Here is a 12,109-nt window from a genome sequence, read left to right as displayed (position 1 = left end):
GTGAGCGTTGCGTGAGCGTCGTGTAAAGTCGGAAAAGTCGTCTGCATTGGTGAGTGCCATGTTTGGGGAGCGTTTCGTAGTTTGCGCAGTGCAATGGAGACGCGGAAACGTGTTGTGGCCCAGTCTTTTGCAGTTGGACGACAAGAGTGGTACACAGTAGTAAAGTGCGAGGCAGTGAGTTGGCATGAACAGTCGAGTGCACAATTGGGCTTCAGATGTGCGTACACGGGAAGGTTGCAGCCCCTCGCTGCCTGCAGACACCGAGCAGCCACACTAGGTGGGCGGCCTAAGCCGTAGGCGAAATGTGCTCACTCGCTTGGGCGCGACGTCAAGCTCTAAATAAGGCTGTCACTAGCGTGAGCGTTGCGTGAGCGTCGTGTAAAGTCGGAAAAGTCGTCTGCATTGGTGAGTGCCATGTTTGGGGAGCGTTTCGTAGTTTGCGCAGTGCAATGGAGACGCGGAAACGTGTTGTGGCCCAGTCTTTTGCAGTTGGACGACAAGAGTGGTACACAGTAGTAAAGTGCGAGGCAGTGAGTTGGCATGAACAGTCGAGTGCACAATGGGGCTTCAGATGTGCTTGTTACCTGAGGCGCGGTGTGATTGCCGACAAGGAGTGAAAACGGAGCAATTTGTGACTGTCCTTTCGAGAAATGGCTCTGAGCACTATGGGTCTCAACTGCTGTGGTCATCAGTCGACAGTCCTTTCAATTTAAGACGTTAAATACAGACGGAATTTGTAGTCGTAACACCAGAACATCGAAACTACTTGGAACTCATGTGTATATGAACGTGACCACGCCTTTGTACACTGGTCCCTTCACCCCTACAAACCAACCAACCATCAGGTCCGTGCACTTCAGAGTAGCAAAGAAAGGAAAACAGCGCAGCTCTGTTGCGCTTGGGGGCGTAGCTCAGTTGGTAGAGCGTTCGCTTTGCATGTGAAAGGTCCCGGGTTCAAGCCCCGGCGCCTCCATGTTTTGTGGACAGTGCATGGTAAGTGTTGGTCGCGGCGAGCCTAAAGACACGCAAGATGTTGCAAAGCCAGCGTCACAGACTCATATGATGTATACTGACGTAAGGAGAGCAAGACGTAAATGTGAGGACCGGCTGTTGTCGAGGTGTCATCGACTGCAAATCTGTCTTAGGTATAACGGCCTAACCTCAATGAAGTCTAGAGAGTGGACAACACGTCCGTCTTACTCAGAGTGGTGGCCGAACGCTATTTTCGACGTTGTGCGTGCCACTTTAATTTTGGCCAACTACGATTCGATACAGAATGCAGAAAACCTGAAAGACACCCTCGCGGCCACATTGAGAGTAGTGTTTGTCTGCGGAATAATGAGAGTGCAAGGGTCTGTGGTATTGATATGGTTGTATGTAGCACTATTTGTCATCAGGGGGCGTAGCTCAGATGGTAGAGCGCTCGCTTAGCATGCGAGAGGTACTGGGATCGATACCCAGCGCCTCCAGAATTTTTAACACACCAACATGTCCACACTGCCATGCAAGTGGAATAATTCACAGCCAGCGAATGTGTCAAGGCAGATACGAGCGAACGATTAGCAGCCACAATTGGCAAGCGTACTGTTACGCGCAAGAAGCACCCTCCTCCCACCGCTACACTGAATTTAGAAACAGTACAAGTCCTCCCTTAAGATTCTCAAACCTATGTCGGAAAGATCTGCCTTGCGCCGAGTTCACAAAAATCCCACTGCACATTCCCATTCTTTACGTGCAGTCGGCTGCTACTGGTGTTGCTAGTTGTGACTGCTGATGACAGATGCCGTAGCAATCAATTCATGGAGTGAGTTGTATGTTTTGCGATACTCTGTCTCTGACAAGCAAGCAGAGGTGACATAGGCGCGAACACGGGAAGGTTGCAGCCCCTCGCTGCCTGCAGACACCGAGCAGCCACACTAGTTGGGCGGCCTAAGCCGTAGGCGAAATGTGCTCACTCGCTTGGGCGCGACGTCAAGCTCTAAATAAGGCTGTCACTAGCGTGAGCGTTGCGTGAGCGTCGTGTAAAGTCGGAAAAGTCGTCTGCATTGGTGAGTGCCATGTTTGGGGAGCGTTTCGTAGTTTGCGCAGTGCAATGGAGACGCGGAAACGTGTTGTGGCCCAGTCTTTTGCAGTTGGACGACAAGAGTGGTACACAGTAGTAAAGTGCGAGGCAGTGAGTTGGCATGAACAGTCGAGTGCACAATGGGGCTTCAGATGTGCGAACACGGGAAGGTTGCAGCCCCTCGCTGCCTGCAGACACCGAGCAGCCACACTAGGTGGGCGGCCTAAGCCGTAGGCGAAATGTGCTCACTCGCTTGGGCGCGACGTCAAGCTCTAAATAAGGCTGTCACTAGCGTGAGCGTTGCGTGAGCGTCGTGTAAAGTCGGAAAAGTCGTCTGCATTGGTGAGTGCCATGTTTGGGGAGCGTTTCGTAGTTTGCGCAGTGCAATGGAGACGCGGAAACGTGTTGTGGCCCAGTCTTTTGCAGTTGGACGACAAGAGTGGTACACAGTAGTAAAGTGCGAGGCAGTGAGTTGGCATGAACAGTCGAGTGCACAATGGGGCTTCAGATGTGCGAACACGGGAAGGTTGCAGCCCCTCGCTGCCTGCAGACACCGAGCAGCCACACTAGGTGGGCGGCCTAAGCCGTAGGCGAAATGTGCTCACTCGCTTGGGCGCGACGTCAAGCTCTAAATAAGGCTGTCACTAGCGTGAGCGTTGCGTGAGCGTCGTGTAAAGTCGGAAAAGTCGTCTGCATTGGTGAGTGCCATGTTTGGGGAGCGTTTCGTAGTTTGCGCAGTGCAATGGAGACGCGGAAACGTGTTGTGGCCCAGTCTTTTGCAGTTGGACGACAAGAGTGGTACACAGTAGTAAAGTGCGAGGCAGTGAGTTGGCATGAACAGTCGAGTGCACAATGGGGCTTCAGATGTGCTTGTTACCTGAGGCGCGGTGTGATTGCCGACAAGGAGTGAAAACGGAGCAATTTGTGACTGTCCTTTCGAGAAATGGCTCTGAGCACTATGGGTCTCAACTGCTGTGGTCATCAGTCGACAGTCCTTTCAATTTAAGACGTTAAATACAGACGGAATTTGTAGTCGTAACACCAGAACATCGAAACTACTTGGAACTCATGTGTATATGAACGTGACCACGCCTTTGTACACTGGTCCCTTCACCCCTACAAACCAACCAACCATCAGGTCCGTGCACTTCAGAGTAGCAAAGAAAGGAAAACAGCGCAGCTCTGTTGCGCTTGGGGGCGTAGCTCAGTTGGTAGAGCGTTCGCTTTGCATGTGAAAGGTCCCGGGTTCAAGCCCCGGCGCCTCCATGTTTTGTGGACAGTGCATGGTAAGTGTTGGTCGCGGCGAGCCTAAAGACACGCAAGATGTTGCAAAGCCAGCGTCACAGACTCATATGATGTATACTGACGTAAGGAGAGCAAGACGTAAATGTGAGGACCGGCTGTTGTCGAGGTGTCATCGACTGCAAATCTGTCTTAGGTATAACGGCCTAACCTCAATGAAGTCTAGAGAGTGGACAACACGTCCGTCTTACTCAGAGTGGTGGCCGAACGCTATTTTCGACGTTGTGCGTGCCACTTTAATTTTGGCCAACTACGATTCGATACAGAATGCAGAAAACCTGAAAGACACCCTCGCGGCCACATTGAGAGTAGTGTTTGTCTGCGGAATAATGAGAGTGCAAGGGTCTGTGGTATTGATATGGTTGTATGTAGCACTATTTGTCATCAGGGGGCGTAGCTCAGATGGTAGAGCGCTCGCTTAGCATGCGAGAGGTACTGGGATCGATACCCAGCGCCTCCAGAATTTTTAACACACCAACATGTCCACACTGCCATGCAAGTGGAATAATTCACAGCCAGCGAATGTGTCAAGGCAGATACGAGCGAACGATTAGCAGCCACAATTGGCAAGCGTACTGTTACGCGCAAGAAGCACCCTCCTCCCACCGCTACACTGAATTTAGAAACAGTACAAGTCCTCCCTTAAGATTCTCAAACCTATGTCGGAAAGATCTGCCTTGCGCCGAGTTCACAAAAATCCCACTGCACATTCCCATTCTTTACGTGCAGTCGGCTGCTACTGGTGTTGCTAGTTGTGACTGCTGATGACAGATGCCGTAGCAATCAATTCATGGAGTGAGTTGTATGTTTTGCGATACTCTGTCTCTGACAAGCAAGCAGAGGTGACATAGGCGCGAACACGGGAAGGTTGCAGCCCCTCGCTGCCTGCAGACACCGAGCAGCCACACTAGTTGGGCGGCCTAAGCCGTAGGCGAAATGTGCTCACTCGCTTGGGCGCGACGTCAAGCTCTAAATAAGGCTGTCACTAGCGTGAGCGTTGCGTGAGCGTCGTGTAAAGTCGGAAAAGTCGTCTGCATTGGTGAGTGCCATGTTTGGGGAGCGTTTCGTAGTTTGCGCAGTGCAATGGAGACGCGGAAACGTGTTGTGGCCCAGTCTTTTGCAGTTGGACGACAAGAGTGGTACACAGTAGTAAAGTGCGAGGCAGTGAGTTGGCATGAACAGTCGAGTGCACAATGGGGCTTCAGATGTGCGAACACGGGAAGGTTGCAGCCCCTCGCTGCCTGCAGACACCGAGCAGCCACACTAGGTGGGCGGCCTAAGCCGTAGGCGAAATGTGCTCACTCGCTTGGGCGCGACGTCAAGCTCTAAATAAGGCTGTCACTAGCGTGAGCGTTGCGTGAGCGTCGTGTAAAGTCGGAAAAGTCGTCTGCATTGGTGAGTGCCATGTTTGGGGAGCGTTTCGTAGTTTGCGCAGTGCAATGGAGACGCGGAAACGTGTTGTGGCCCAGTCTTTTGCAGTTGGACGACAAGAGTGGTACACAGTAGTAAAGTGCGAGGCAGTGAGTTGGCATGAACAGTCGAGTGCACAATTGGGCTTCAGATGTGCGTACACGGGAAGGTTGCAGCCCCTCGCTGCCTGCAGACACCGAGCAGCCACACTAGGTGGGCGGCCTAAGCCGTAGGCGAAATGTGCTCACTCGCTTGGGCGCGACGTCAAGCTCTAAATAAGGCTGTCACTAGCGTGAGCGTTGCGTGAGCGTCGTGTAAAGTCGGAAAAGTCGTCTGCATTGGTGAGTGCCATGTTTGGGGAGCGTTTCGTAGTTTGCGCAGTGCAATGGAGACGCGGAAACGTGTTGTGGCCCAGTCTTTTGCAGTTGGACGACAAGAGTGGTACACAGTAGTAAAGTGCGAGGCAGTGAGTTGGCATGAACAGTCGAGTGCACAATGGGGCTTCAGATGTGCTTGTTACCTGAGGCGCGGTGTGATTGCCGACAAGGAGTGAAAACGGAGCAATTTGTGACTGTCCTTTCGAGAAATGGCTCTGAGCACTATGGGTCTCAACTGCTGTGGTCATCAGTCGACAGTCCTTTCAATTTAAGACGTTAAATACAGACGGAATTTGTAGTCGTAACACCAGAACATCGAAACTACTTGGAACTCATGTGTATATGAACGTGACCACGCCTTTGTACACTGGTCCCTTCACCCCTACAAACCAACCAACCATCAGGTCCGTGCACTTCAGAGTAGCAAAGAAAGGAAAACAGCGCAGCTCTGTTGCGCTTGGGGGCGTAGCTCAGTTGGTAGAGCGTTCGCTTTGCATGTGAAAGGTCCCGGGTTCAAGCCCCGGCGCCTCCATGTTTTGTGGACAGTGCATGGTAAGTGTTGGTCGCGGCGAGCCTAAAGACACGCAAGATGTTGCAAAGCCAGCGTCACAGACTCATATGATGTATACTGACGTAAGGAGAGCAAGACGTAAATGTGAGGACCGGCTGTTGTCGAGGTGTCATCGACTGCAAATCTGTCTTAGGTATAACGGCCTAACCTCAATGAAGTCTAGAGAGTGGACAACACGTCCGTCTTACTCAGAGTGGTGGCCGAACGCTATTTTCGACGTTGTGCGTGCCACTTTAATTTTGGCCAACTACGATTCGATACAGAATGCAGAAAACCTGAAAGACACCCTCGCGGCCACATTGAGAGTAGTGTTTGTCTGCGGAATAATGAGAGTGCAAGGGTCTGTGGTATTGATATGGTTGTATGTAGCACTATTTGTCATCAGGGGGCGTAGCTCAGATGGTAGAGCGCTCGCTTAGCATGCGAGAGGTACTGGGATCGATACCCAGCGCCTCCAGAATTTTTAACACACCAACATGTCCACACTGCCATGCAAGTGGAATAATTCACAGCCAGCGAATGTGTCAAGGCAGATACGAGCGAACGATTAGCAGCCACAATTGGCAAGCGTACTGTTACGCGCAAGAAGCACCCTCCTCCCACCGCTACACTGAATTTAGAAACAGTACAAGTCCTCCCTTAAGATTCTCAAACCTATGTCGGAAAGATCTGCCTTGCGCCGAGTTCACAAAAATCCCACTGCACATTCCCATTCTTTACGTGCAGTCGGCTGCTACTGGTGTTGCTAGTTGTGACTGCTGATGACAGATGCCGTAGCAATCAATTCATGGAGTGAGTTGTATGTTTTGCGATACTCTGTCTCTGACAAGCAAGCAGAGGTGACATAGGCGCGAACACGGGAAGGTTGCAGCCCCTCGCTGCCTGCAGACACCGAGCAGCCACACTAGTTGGGCGGCCTAAGCCGTAGGCGAAATGTGCTCACTCGCTTGGGCGCGACGTCAAGCTCTAAATAAGGCTGTCACTAGCGTGAGCGTTGCGTGAGCGTCGTGTAAAGTCGGAAAAGTCGTCTGCATTGGTGAGTGCCATGTTTGGGGAGCGTTTCGTAGTTTGCGCAGTGCAATGGAGACGCGGAAACGTGTTGTGGCCCAGTCTTTTGCAGTTGGACGACAAGAGTGGTACACAGTAGTAAAGTGCGAGGCAGTGAGTTGGCATGAACAGTCGAGTGCACAATGGGGCTTCAGATGTGCGAACACGGGAAGGTTGCAGCCCCTCGCTGCCTGCAGACACCGAGCAGCCACACTAGGTGGGCGGCCTAAGCCGTAGGCGAAATGTGCTCACTCGCTTGGGCGCGACGTCAAGCTCTAAATAAGGCTGTCACTAGCGTGAGCGTTGCGTGAGCGTCGTGTAAAGTCGGAAAAGTCGTCTGCATTGGTGAGTGCCATGTTTGGGGAGCGTTTCGTAGTTTGCGCAGTGCAATGGAGACGCGGAAACGTGTTGTGGCCCAGTCTTTTGCAGTTGGACGACAAGAGTGGTACACAGTAGTAAAGTGCGAGGCAGTGAGTTGGCATGAACAGTCGAGTGCACAATTGGGCTTCAGATGTGCGTACACGGGAAGGTTGCAGCCCCTCGCTGCCTGCAGACACCGAGCAGCCACACTAGGTGGGCGGCCTAAGCCGTAGGCGAAATGTGCTCACTCGCTTGGGCGCGACGTCAAGCTCTAAATAAGGCTGTCACTAGCGTGAGCGTTGCGTGAGCGTCGTGTAAAGTCGGAAAAGTCGTCTGCATTGGTGAGTGCCATGTTTGGGGAGCGTTTCGTAGTTTGCGCAGTGCAATGGAGACGCGGAAACGTGTTGTGGCCCAGTCTTTTGCAGTTGGACGACAAGAGTGGTACACAGTAGTAAAGTGCGAGGCAGTGAGTTGGCATGAACAGTCGAGTGCACAATGGGGCTTCAGATGTGCTTGTTACCTGAGGCGCGGTGTGATTGCCGACAAGGAGTGAAAACGGAGCAATTTGTGACTGTCCTTTCGAGAAATGGCTCTGAGCACTATGGGTCTCAACTGCTGTGGTCATCAGTCGACAGTCCTTTCAATTTAAGACGTTAAATACAGACGGAATTTGTAGTCGTAACACCAGAACATCGAAACTACTTGGAACTCATGTGTATATGAACGTGACCACGCCTTTGTACACTGGTCCCTTCACCCCTACAAACCAACCAACCATCAGGTCCGTGCACTTCAGAGTAGCAAAGAAAGGAAAACAGCGCAGCTCTGTTGCGCTTGGGGGCGTAGCTCAGTTGGTAGAGCGTTCGCTTTGCATGTGAAAGGTCCCGGGTTCAAGCCCCGGCGCCTCCATGTTTTGTGGACAGTGCATGGTAAGTGTTGGTCGCGGCGAGCCTAAAGACACGCAAGATGTTGCAAAGCCAGCGTCACAGACTCATATGATGTATACTGACGTAAGGAGAGCAAGACGTAAATGTGAGGACCGGCTGTTGTCGAGGTGTCATCGACTGCAAATCTGTCTTAGGTATAACGGCCTAACCTCAATGAAGTCTAGAGAGTGGACAACACGTCCGTCTTACTCAGAGTGGTGGCCGAACGCTATTTTCGACGTTGTGCGTGCCACTTTAATTTTGGCCAACTACGATTCGATACAGAATGCAGAAAACCTGAAAGACACCCTCGCGGCCACATTGAGAGTAGTGTTTGTCTGCGGAATAATGAGAGTGCAAGGGTCTGTGGTATTGATATGGTTGTATGTAGCACTATTTGTCATCAGGGGGCGTAGCTCAGATGGTAGAGCGCTCGCTTAGCATGCGAGAGGTACTGGGATCGATACCCAGCGCCTCCAGAATTTTTAACACACCAACATGTCCACACTGCCATGCAAGTGGAATAATTCACAGCCAGCGAATGTGTCAAGGCAGATACGAGCGAACGATTAGCAGCCACAATTGGCAAGCGTACTGTTACGCGCAAGAAGCACCCTCCTCCCACCGCTACACTGAATTTAGAAACAGTACAAGTCCTCCCTTAAGATTCTCAAACCTATGTCGGAAAGATCTGCCTTGCGCCGAGTTCACAAAAATCCCACTGCACATTCCCATTCTTTACGTGCAGTCGGCTGCTACTGGTGTTGCTAGTTGTGACTGCTGATGACAGATGCCGTAGCAATCAATTCATGGAGTGAGTTGTATGTTTTGCGATACTCTGTCTCTGACAAGCAAGCAGAGGTGACATAGGCGCGAACACGGGAAGGTTGCAGCCCCTCGCTGCCTGCAGACACCGAGCAGCCACACTAGTTGGGCGGCCTAAGCCGTAGGCGAAATGTGCTCACTCGCTTGGGCGCGACGTCAAGCTCTAAATAAGGCTGTCACTAGCGTGAGCGTTGCGTGAGCGTCGTGTAAAGTCGGAAAAGTCGTCTGCATTGGTGAGTGCCATGTTTGGGGAGCGTTTCGTAGTTTGCGCAGTGCAATGGAGACGCGGAAACGTGTTGTGGCCCAGTCTTTTGCAGTTGGACGACAAGAGTGGTACACAGTAGTAAAGTGCGAGGCAGTGAGTTGGCATGAACAGTCGAGTGCACAATGGGGCTTCAGATGTGCGAACACGGGAAGGTTGCAGCCCCTCGCTGCCTGCAGACACCGAGCAGCCACACTAGTTGGGCGGCCTAAGCCGTAGGCGAAATGTGCTCACTCGCTTGGGCGCGACGTCAAGCTCTAAATAAGGCTGTCACTAGCGTGAGCGTTGCGTGAGCGTCGTGTAAAGTCGGAAAAGTCGTCTGCATTGGTGAGTGCCATGTTTGGGGAGCGTTTCGTAGTTTGCGCAGTGCAATGGAGACGCGGAAACGTGTTGTGGCCCAGTCTTTTGCAGTTGGACGACAAGAGTGGTACACAGTAGTAAAGTGCGAGGCAGTGAGTTGGCATGAACAGTCGAGTGCACAATGGGGCTTCAGATGTGCGAACACGGGAAGGTTGCAGCCCCTCGCTGCCTGCAGACACCGAGCAGCCACACTAGGTGGGCGGCCTAAGCCGTAGGCGAAATGTGCTCACTCGCTTGGGCGCGACGTCAAGCTCTAAATAAGGCTGTCACTAGCGTGAGCGTTGCGTGAGCGTCGTGTAAAGTCGGAAAAGTCGTCTGCATTGGTGAGTGCCATGTTTGGGGAGCGTTTCGTAGTTTGCGCAGTGCAATGGAGACGCGGAAACGTGTTGTGGCCCAGTCTTTTGCAGTTGGACGACAAGAGTGGTACACAGTAGTAAAGTGCGAGGCAGTGAGTTGGCATGAACAGTCGAGTGCACAATGGGGCTTCAGATGTGCGAACACGGGAAGGTTGCAGCCCCTCGCTGCCTGCAGACACCGAGCAGCCACACTAGGTGGGCGGCCTAAGCCGTAGGCGAAATGTGCTCACTCGCTTGGGCGCGACGTCAAGCTCTAAATAAGGCTGTCACTAGCGTGAGCGTTGCGTGAGCGTCGTGTAAAGTCGGAAAAGTCGTCTGCATTGGTGAGTGCCATGTTTGGGGAGCGTTTCGTAGTTTGCGCAGTGCAATGGAGACGCGGAAACGTGTTGTGGCCCAGTCTTTTGCAGTTGGACGACAAGAGTGGTACACAGTAGTAAAGTGCGAGGCAGTGAGTTGGCATGAACAGTCGAGTGCACAATGGGGCTTCAGATGTGCTTGTTACCTGAGGCGCGGTGTGATTGCCGACAAGGAGTGAAAACGGAGCAATTTGTGACTGTCCTTTCGAGAAATGGCTCTGAGCACTATGGGTCTCAACTGCTGTGGTCATCAGTCGACAGTCCTTTCAATTTAAGACGTTAAATACAGACGGAATTTGTAGTCGTAACACCAGAACATCGAAACTACTTGGAACTCATGTGTATATGAACGTGACCACGCCTTTGTACACTGGTCCCTTCACCCCTACAAACCAACCAACCATCAGGTCCGTGCACTTCAGAGTAGCAAAGAAAGGAAAACAGCGCAGCTCTGTTGCGCTTGGGGGCGTAGCTCAGTTGGTAGAGCGTTCGCTTTGCATGTGAAAGGTCCCGGGTTCAAGCCCCGGCGCCTCCATGTTTTGTGGACAGTGCATGGTAAGTGTTGGTCGCGGCGAGCCTAAAGACACGCAAGATGTTGCAAAGCCAGCGTCACAGACTCATATGATGTATACTGACGTAAGGAGAGCAAGACGTAAATGTGAGGACCGGCTGTTGTCGAGGTGTCATCGACTGCAAATCTGTCTTAGGTATAACGGCCTAACCTCAATGAAGTCTAGAGAGTGGACAACACGTCCGTCTTACTCAGAGTGGTGGCCGAACGCTATTTTCGACGTTGTGCGTGCCACTTTAATTTTGGCCAACTACGATTCGATACAGAATGCAGAAAACCTGAAAGACACCCTCGCGGCCACATTGAGAGTAGTGTTTGTCTGCGGAATAATGAGAGTGCAAGGGTCTGTGGTATTGATATGGTTGTATGTAGCACTATTTGTCATCAGGGGGCGTAGCTCAGATGGTAGAGCGCTCGCTTAGCATGCGAGAGGTACTGGGATCGATACCCAGCGCCTCCAGAATTTTTAACACACCAACATGTCCACACTGCCATGCAAGTGGAATAATTCACAGCCAGCGAATGTGTCAAGGCAGATACGAGCGAACGATTAGCAGCCACAATTGGCAAGCGTACTGTTACGCGCAAGAAGCACCCTCCTCCCACCGCTACACTGAATTTAGAAACAGTACAAGTCCTCCCTTAAGATTCTCAAACCTATGTCGGAAAGATCTGCCTTGCGCCGAGTTCACAAAAATCCCACTGCACATTCCCATTCTTTACGTGCAGTCGGCTGCTACTGGTGTTGCTAGTTGTGACTGCTGATGACAGATGCCGTAGCAATCAATTCATGGAGTGAGTTGTATGTTTTGCGATACTCTGTCTCTGACAAGCAAGCAGAGGTGACATAGGCGCGAACACGGGAAGGTTGCAGCCCCTCGCTGCCTGCAGACACCGAGCAGCCACACTAGTTGGGCGGCCTAAGCCGTAGGCGAAATGTGCTCACTCGCTTGGGCGCGACGTCAAGCTCTAAATAAGGCTGTCACTAGCGTGAGCGTTGCGTGAGCGTCGTGTAAAGTCGGAAAAGTCGTCTGCATTGGTGAGTGCCATGTTTGGGGAGCGTTTCGTAGTTTGCGCAGTGCAATGGAGACGCGGAAACGTGTTGTGGCCCAGTCTTTTGCAGTTGGACGACAAGAGTGGTACACAGTAGTAAAGTGCGAGGCAGTGAGTTGGCATGAACAGTCGAGTGCACAATGGGGCTTCAGATGTGCGAACACGGGAAGGTTGCAGCCCCTCGCTGCCTGCAGACACCGAGCAGCCACACTAGGTGGGCGGCCTAAGCCGTAGGCGAAATGTGCTCACTCGCTTGGGCGCGACGTCAAGC

The 12,109-nt window shown here is 52.2% G+C and overlaps 10 non-coding genes across 10 annotated transcripts; all 10 read left to right on the top strand.

The window, feature by feature from the left end:
• The first annotated feature begins 900 nt into the window (after nucleotides 1–900).
• Trnaa-ugc (transfer RNA alanine (anticodon UGC)) lies at nucleotides 901–973 on the top strand. Its single transcript has one exon. It is a non-coding gene; the product is annotated as a tRNA-Ala (tRNA).
• A 423-nt stretch (nucleotides 974–1,396) lies between these two features.
• Nucleotides 1,397–1,469, top strand: Trnaa-agc (transfer RNA alanine (anticodon AGC)). Its single transcript has one exon. It is a non-coding gene; the product is annotated as a tRNA-Ala (tRNA).
• A 1,786-nt stretch (nucleotides 1,470–3,255) lies between these two features.
• Nucleotides 3,256–3,328, top strand: Trnaa-ugc (transfer RNA alanine (anticodon UGC)). Its single transcript has one exon. It is a non-coding gene; the product is annotated as a tRNA-Ala (tRNA).
• Nucleotides 3,329–3,751: 423 nt separating this feature from the next.
• On the top strand, nucleotides 3,752–3,824 carry Trnaa-agc (transfer RNA alanine (anticodon AGC)). The gene has a single exon. It is a non-coding gene; the product is annotated as a tRNA-Ala (tRNA).
• A 1,786-nt stretch (nucleotides 3,825–5,610) lies between these two features.
• Nucleotides 5,611–5,683, top strand: Trnaa-ugc (transfer RNA alanine (anticodon UGC)). The gene has a single exon. It is a non-coding gene; the product is annotated as a tRNA-Ala (tRNA).
• A 423-nt stretch (nucleotides 5,684–6,106) lies between these two features.
• On the top strand, nucleotides 6,107–6,179 carry Trnaa-agc (transfer RNA alanine (anticodon AGC)). The gene has a single exon. It is a non-coding gene; the product is annotated as a tRNA-Ala (tRNA).
• A 1,786-nt stretch (nucleotides 6,180–7,965) lies between these two features.
• Trnaa-ugc (transfer RNA alanine (anticodon UGC)) lies at nucleotides 7,966–8,038 on the top strand. The gene has a single exon. It is a non-coding gene; the product is annotated as a tRNA-Ala (tRNA).
• Nucleotides 8,039–8,461: 423 nt separating this feature from the next.
• Trnaa-agc (transfer RNA alanine (anticodon AGC)) lies at nucleotides 8,462–8,534 on the top strand. The gene has a single exon. It is a non-coding gene; the product is annotated as a tRNA-Ala (tRNA).
• A 2,142-nt stretch (nucleotides 8,535–10,676) lies between these two features.
• Trnaa-ugc (transfer RNA alanine (anticodon UGC)) lies at nucleotides 10,677–10,749 on the top strand. The gene has a single exon. It is a non-coding gene; the product is annotated as a tRNA-Ala (tRNA).
• A 423-nt stretch (nucleotides 10,750–11,172) lies between these two features.
• Trnaa-agc (transfer RNA alanine (anticodon AGC)) lies at nucleotides 11,173–11,245 on the top strand. The gene has a single exon. It is a non-coding gene; the product is annotated as a tRNA-Ala (tRNA).
• The last annotated feature ends 864 nt before the right edge of the window (nucleotides 11,246–12,109 follow it).

This window comes from Schistocerca cancellata, unplaced genomic scaffold (assembly GCF_023864275.1).
Source record: "Schistocerca cancellata isolate TAMUIC-IGC-003103 unplaced genomic scaffold, iqSchCanc2.1 HiC_scaffold_1045, whole genome shotgun sequence".
Taxonomy (NCBI): domain Eukaryota; kingdom Metazoa; phylum Arthropoda; class Insecta; order Orthoptera; family Acrididae; genus Schistocerca; species Schistocerca cancellata.
Note: the sequence above shows the minus strand (reverse complement) of the source record. Positions and strands in the feature narration are given on the sequence as shown.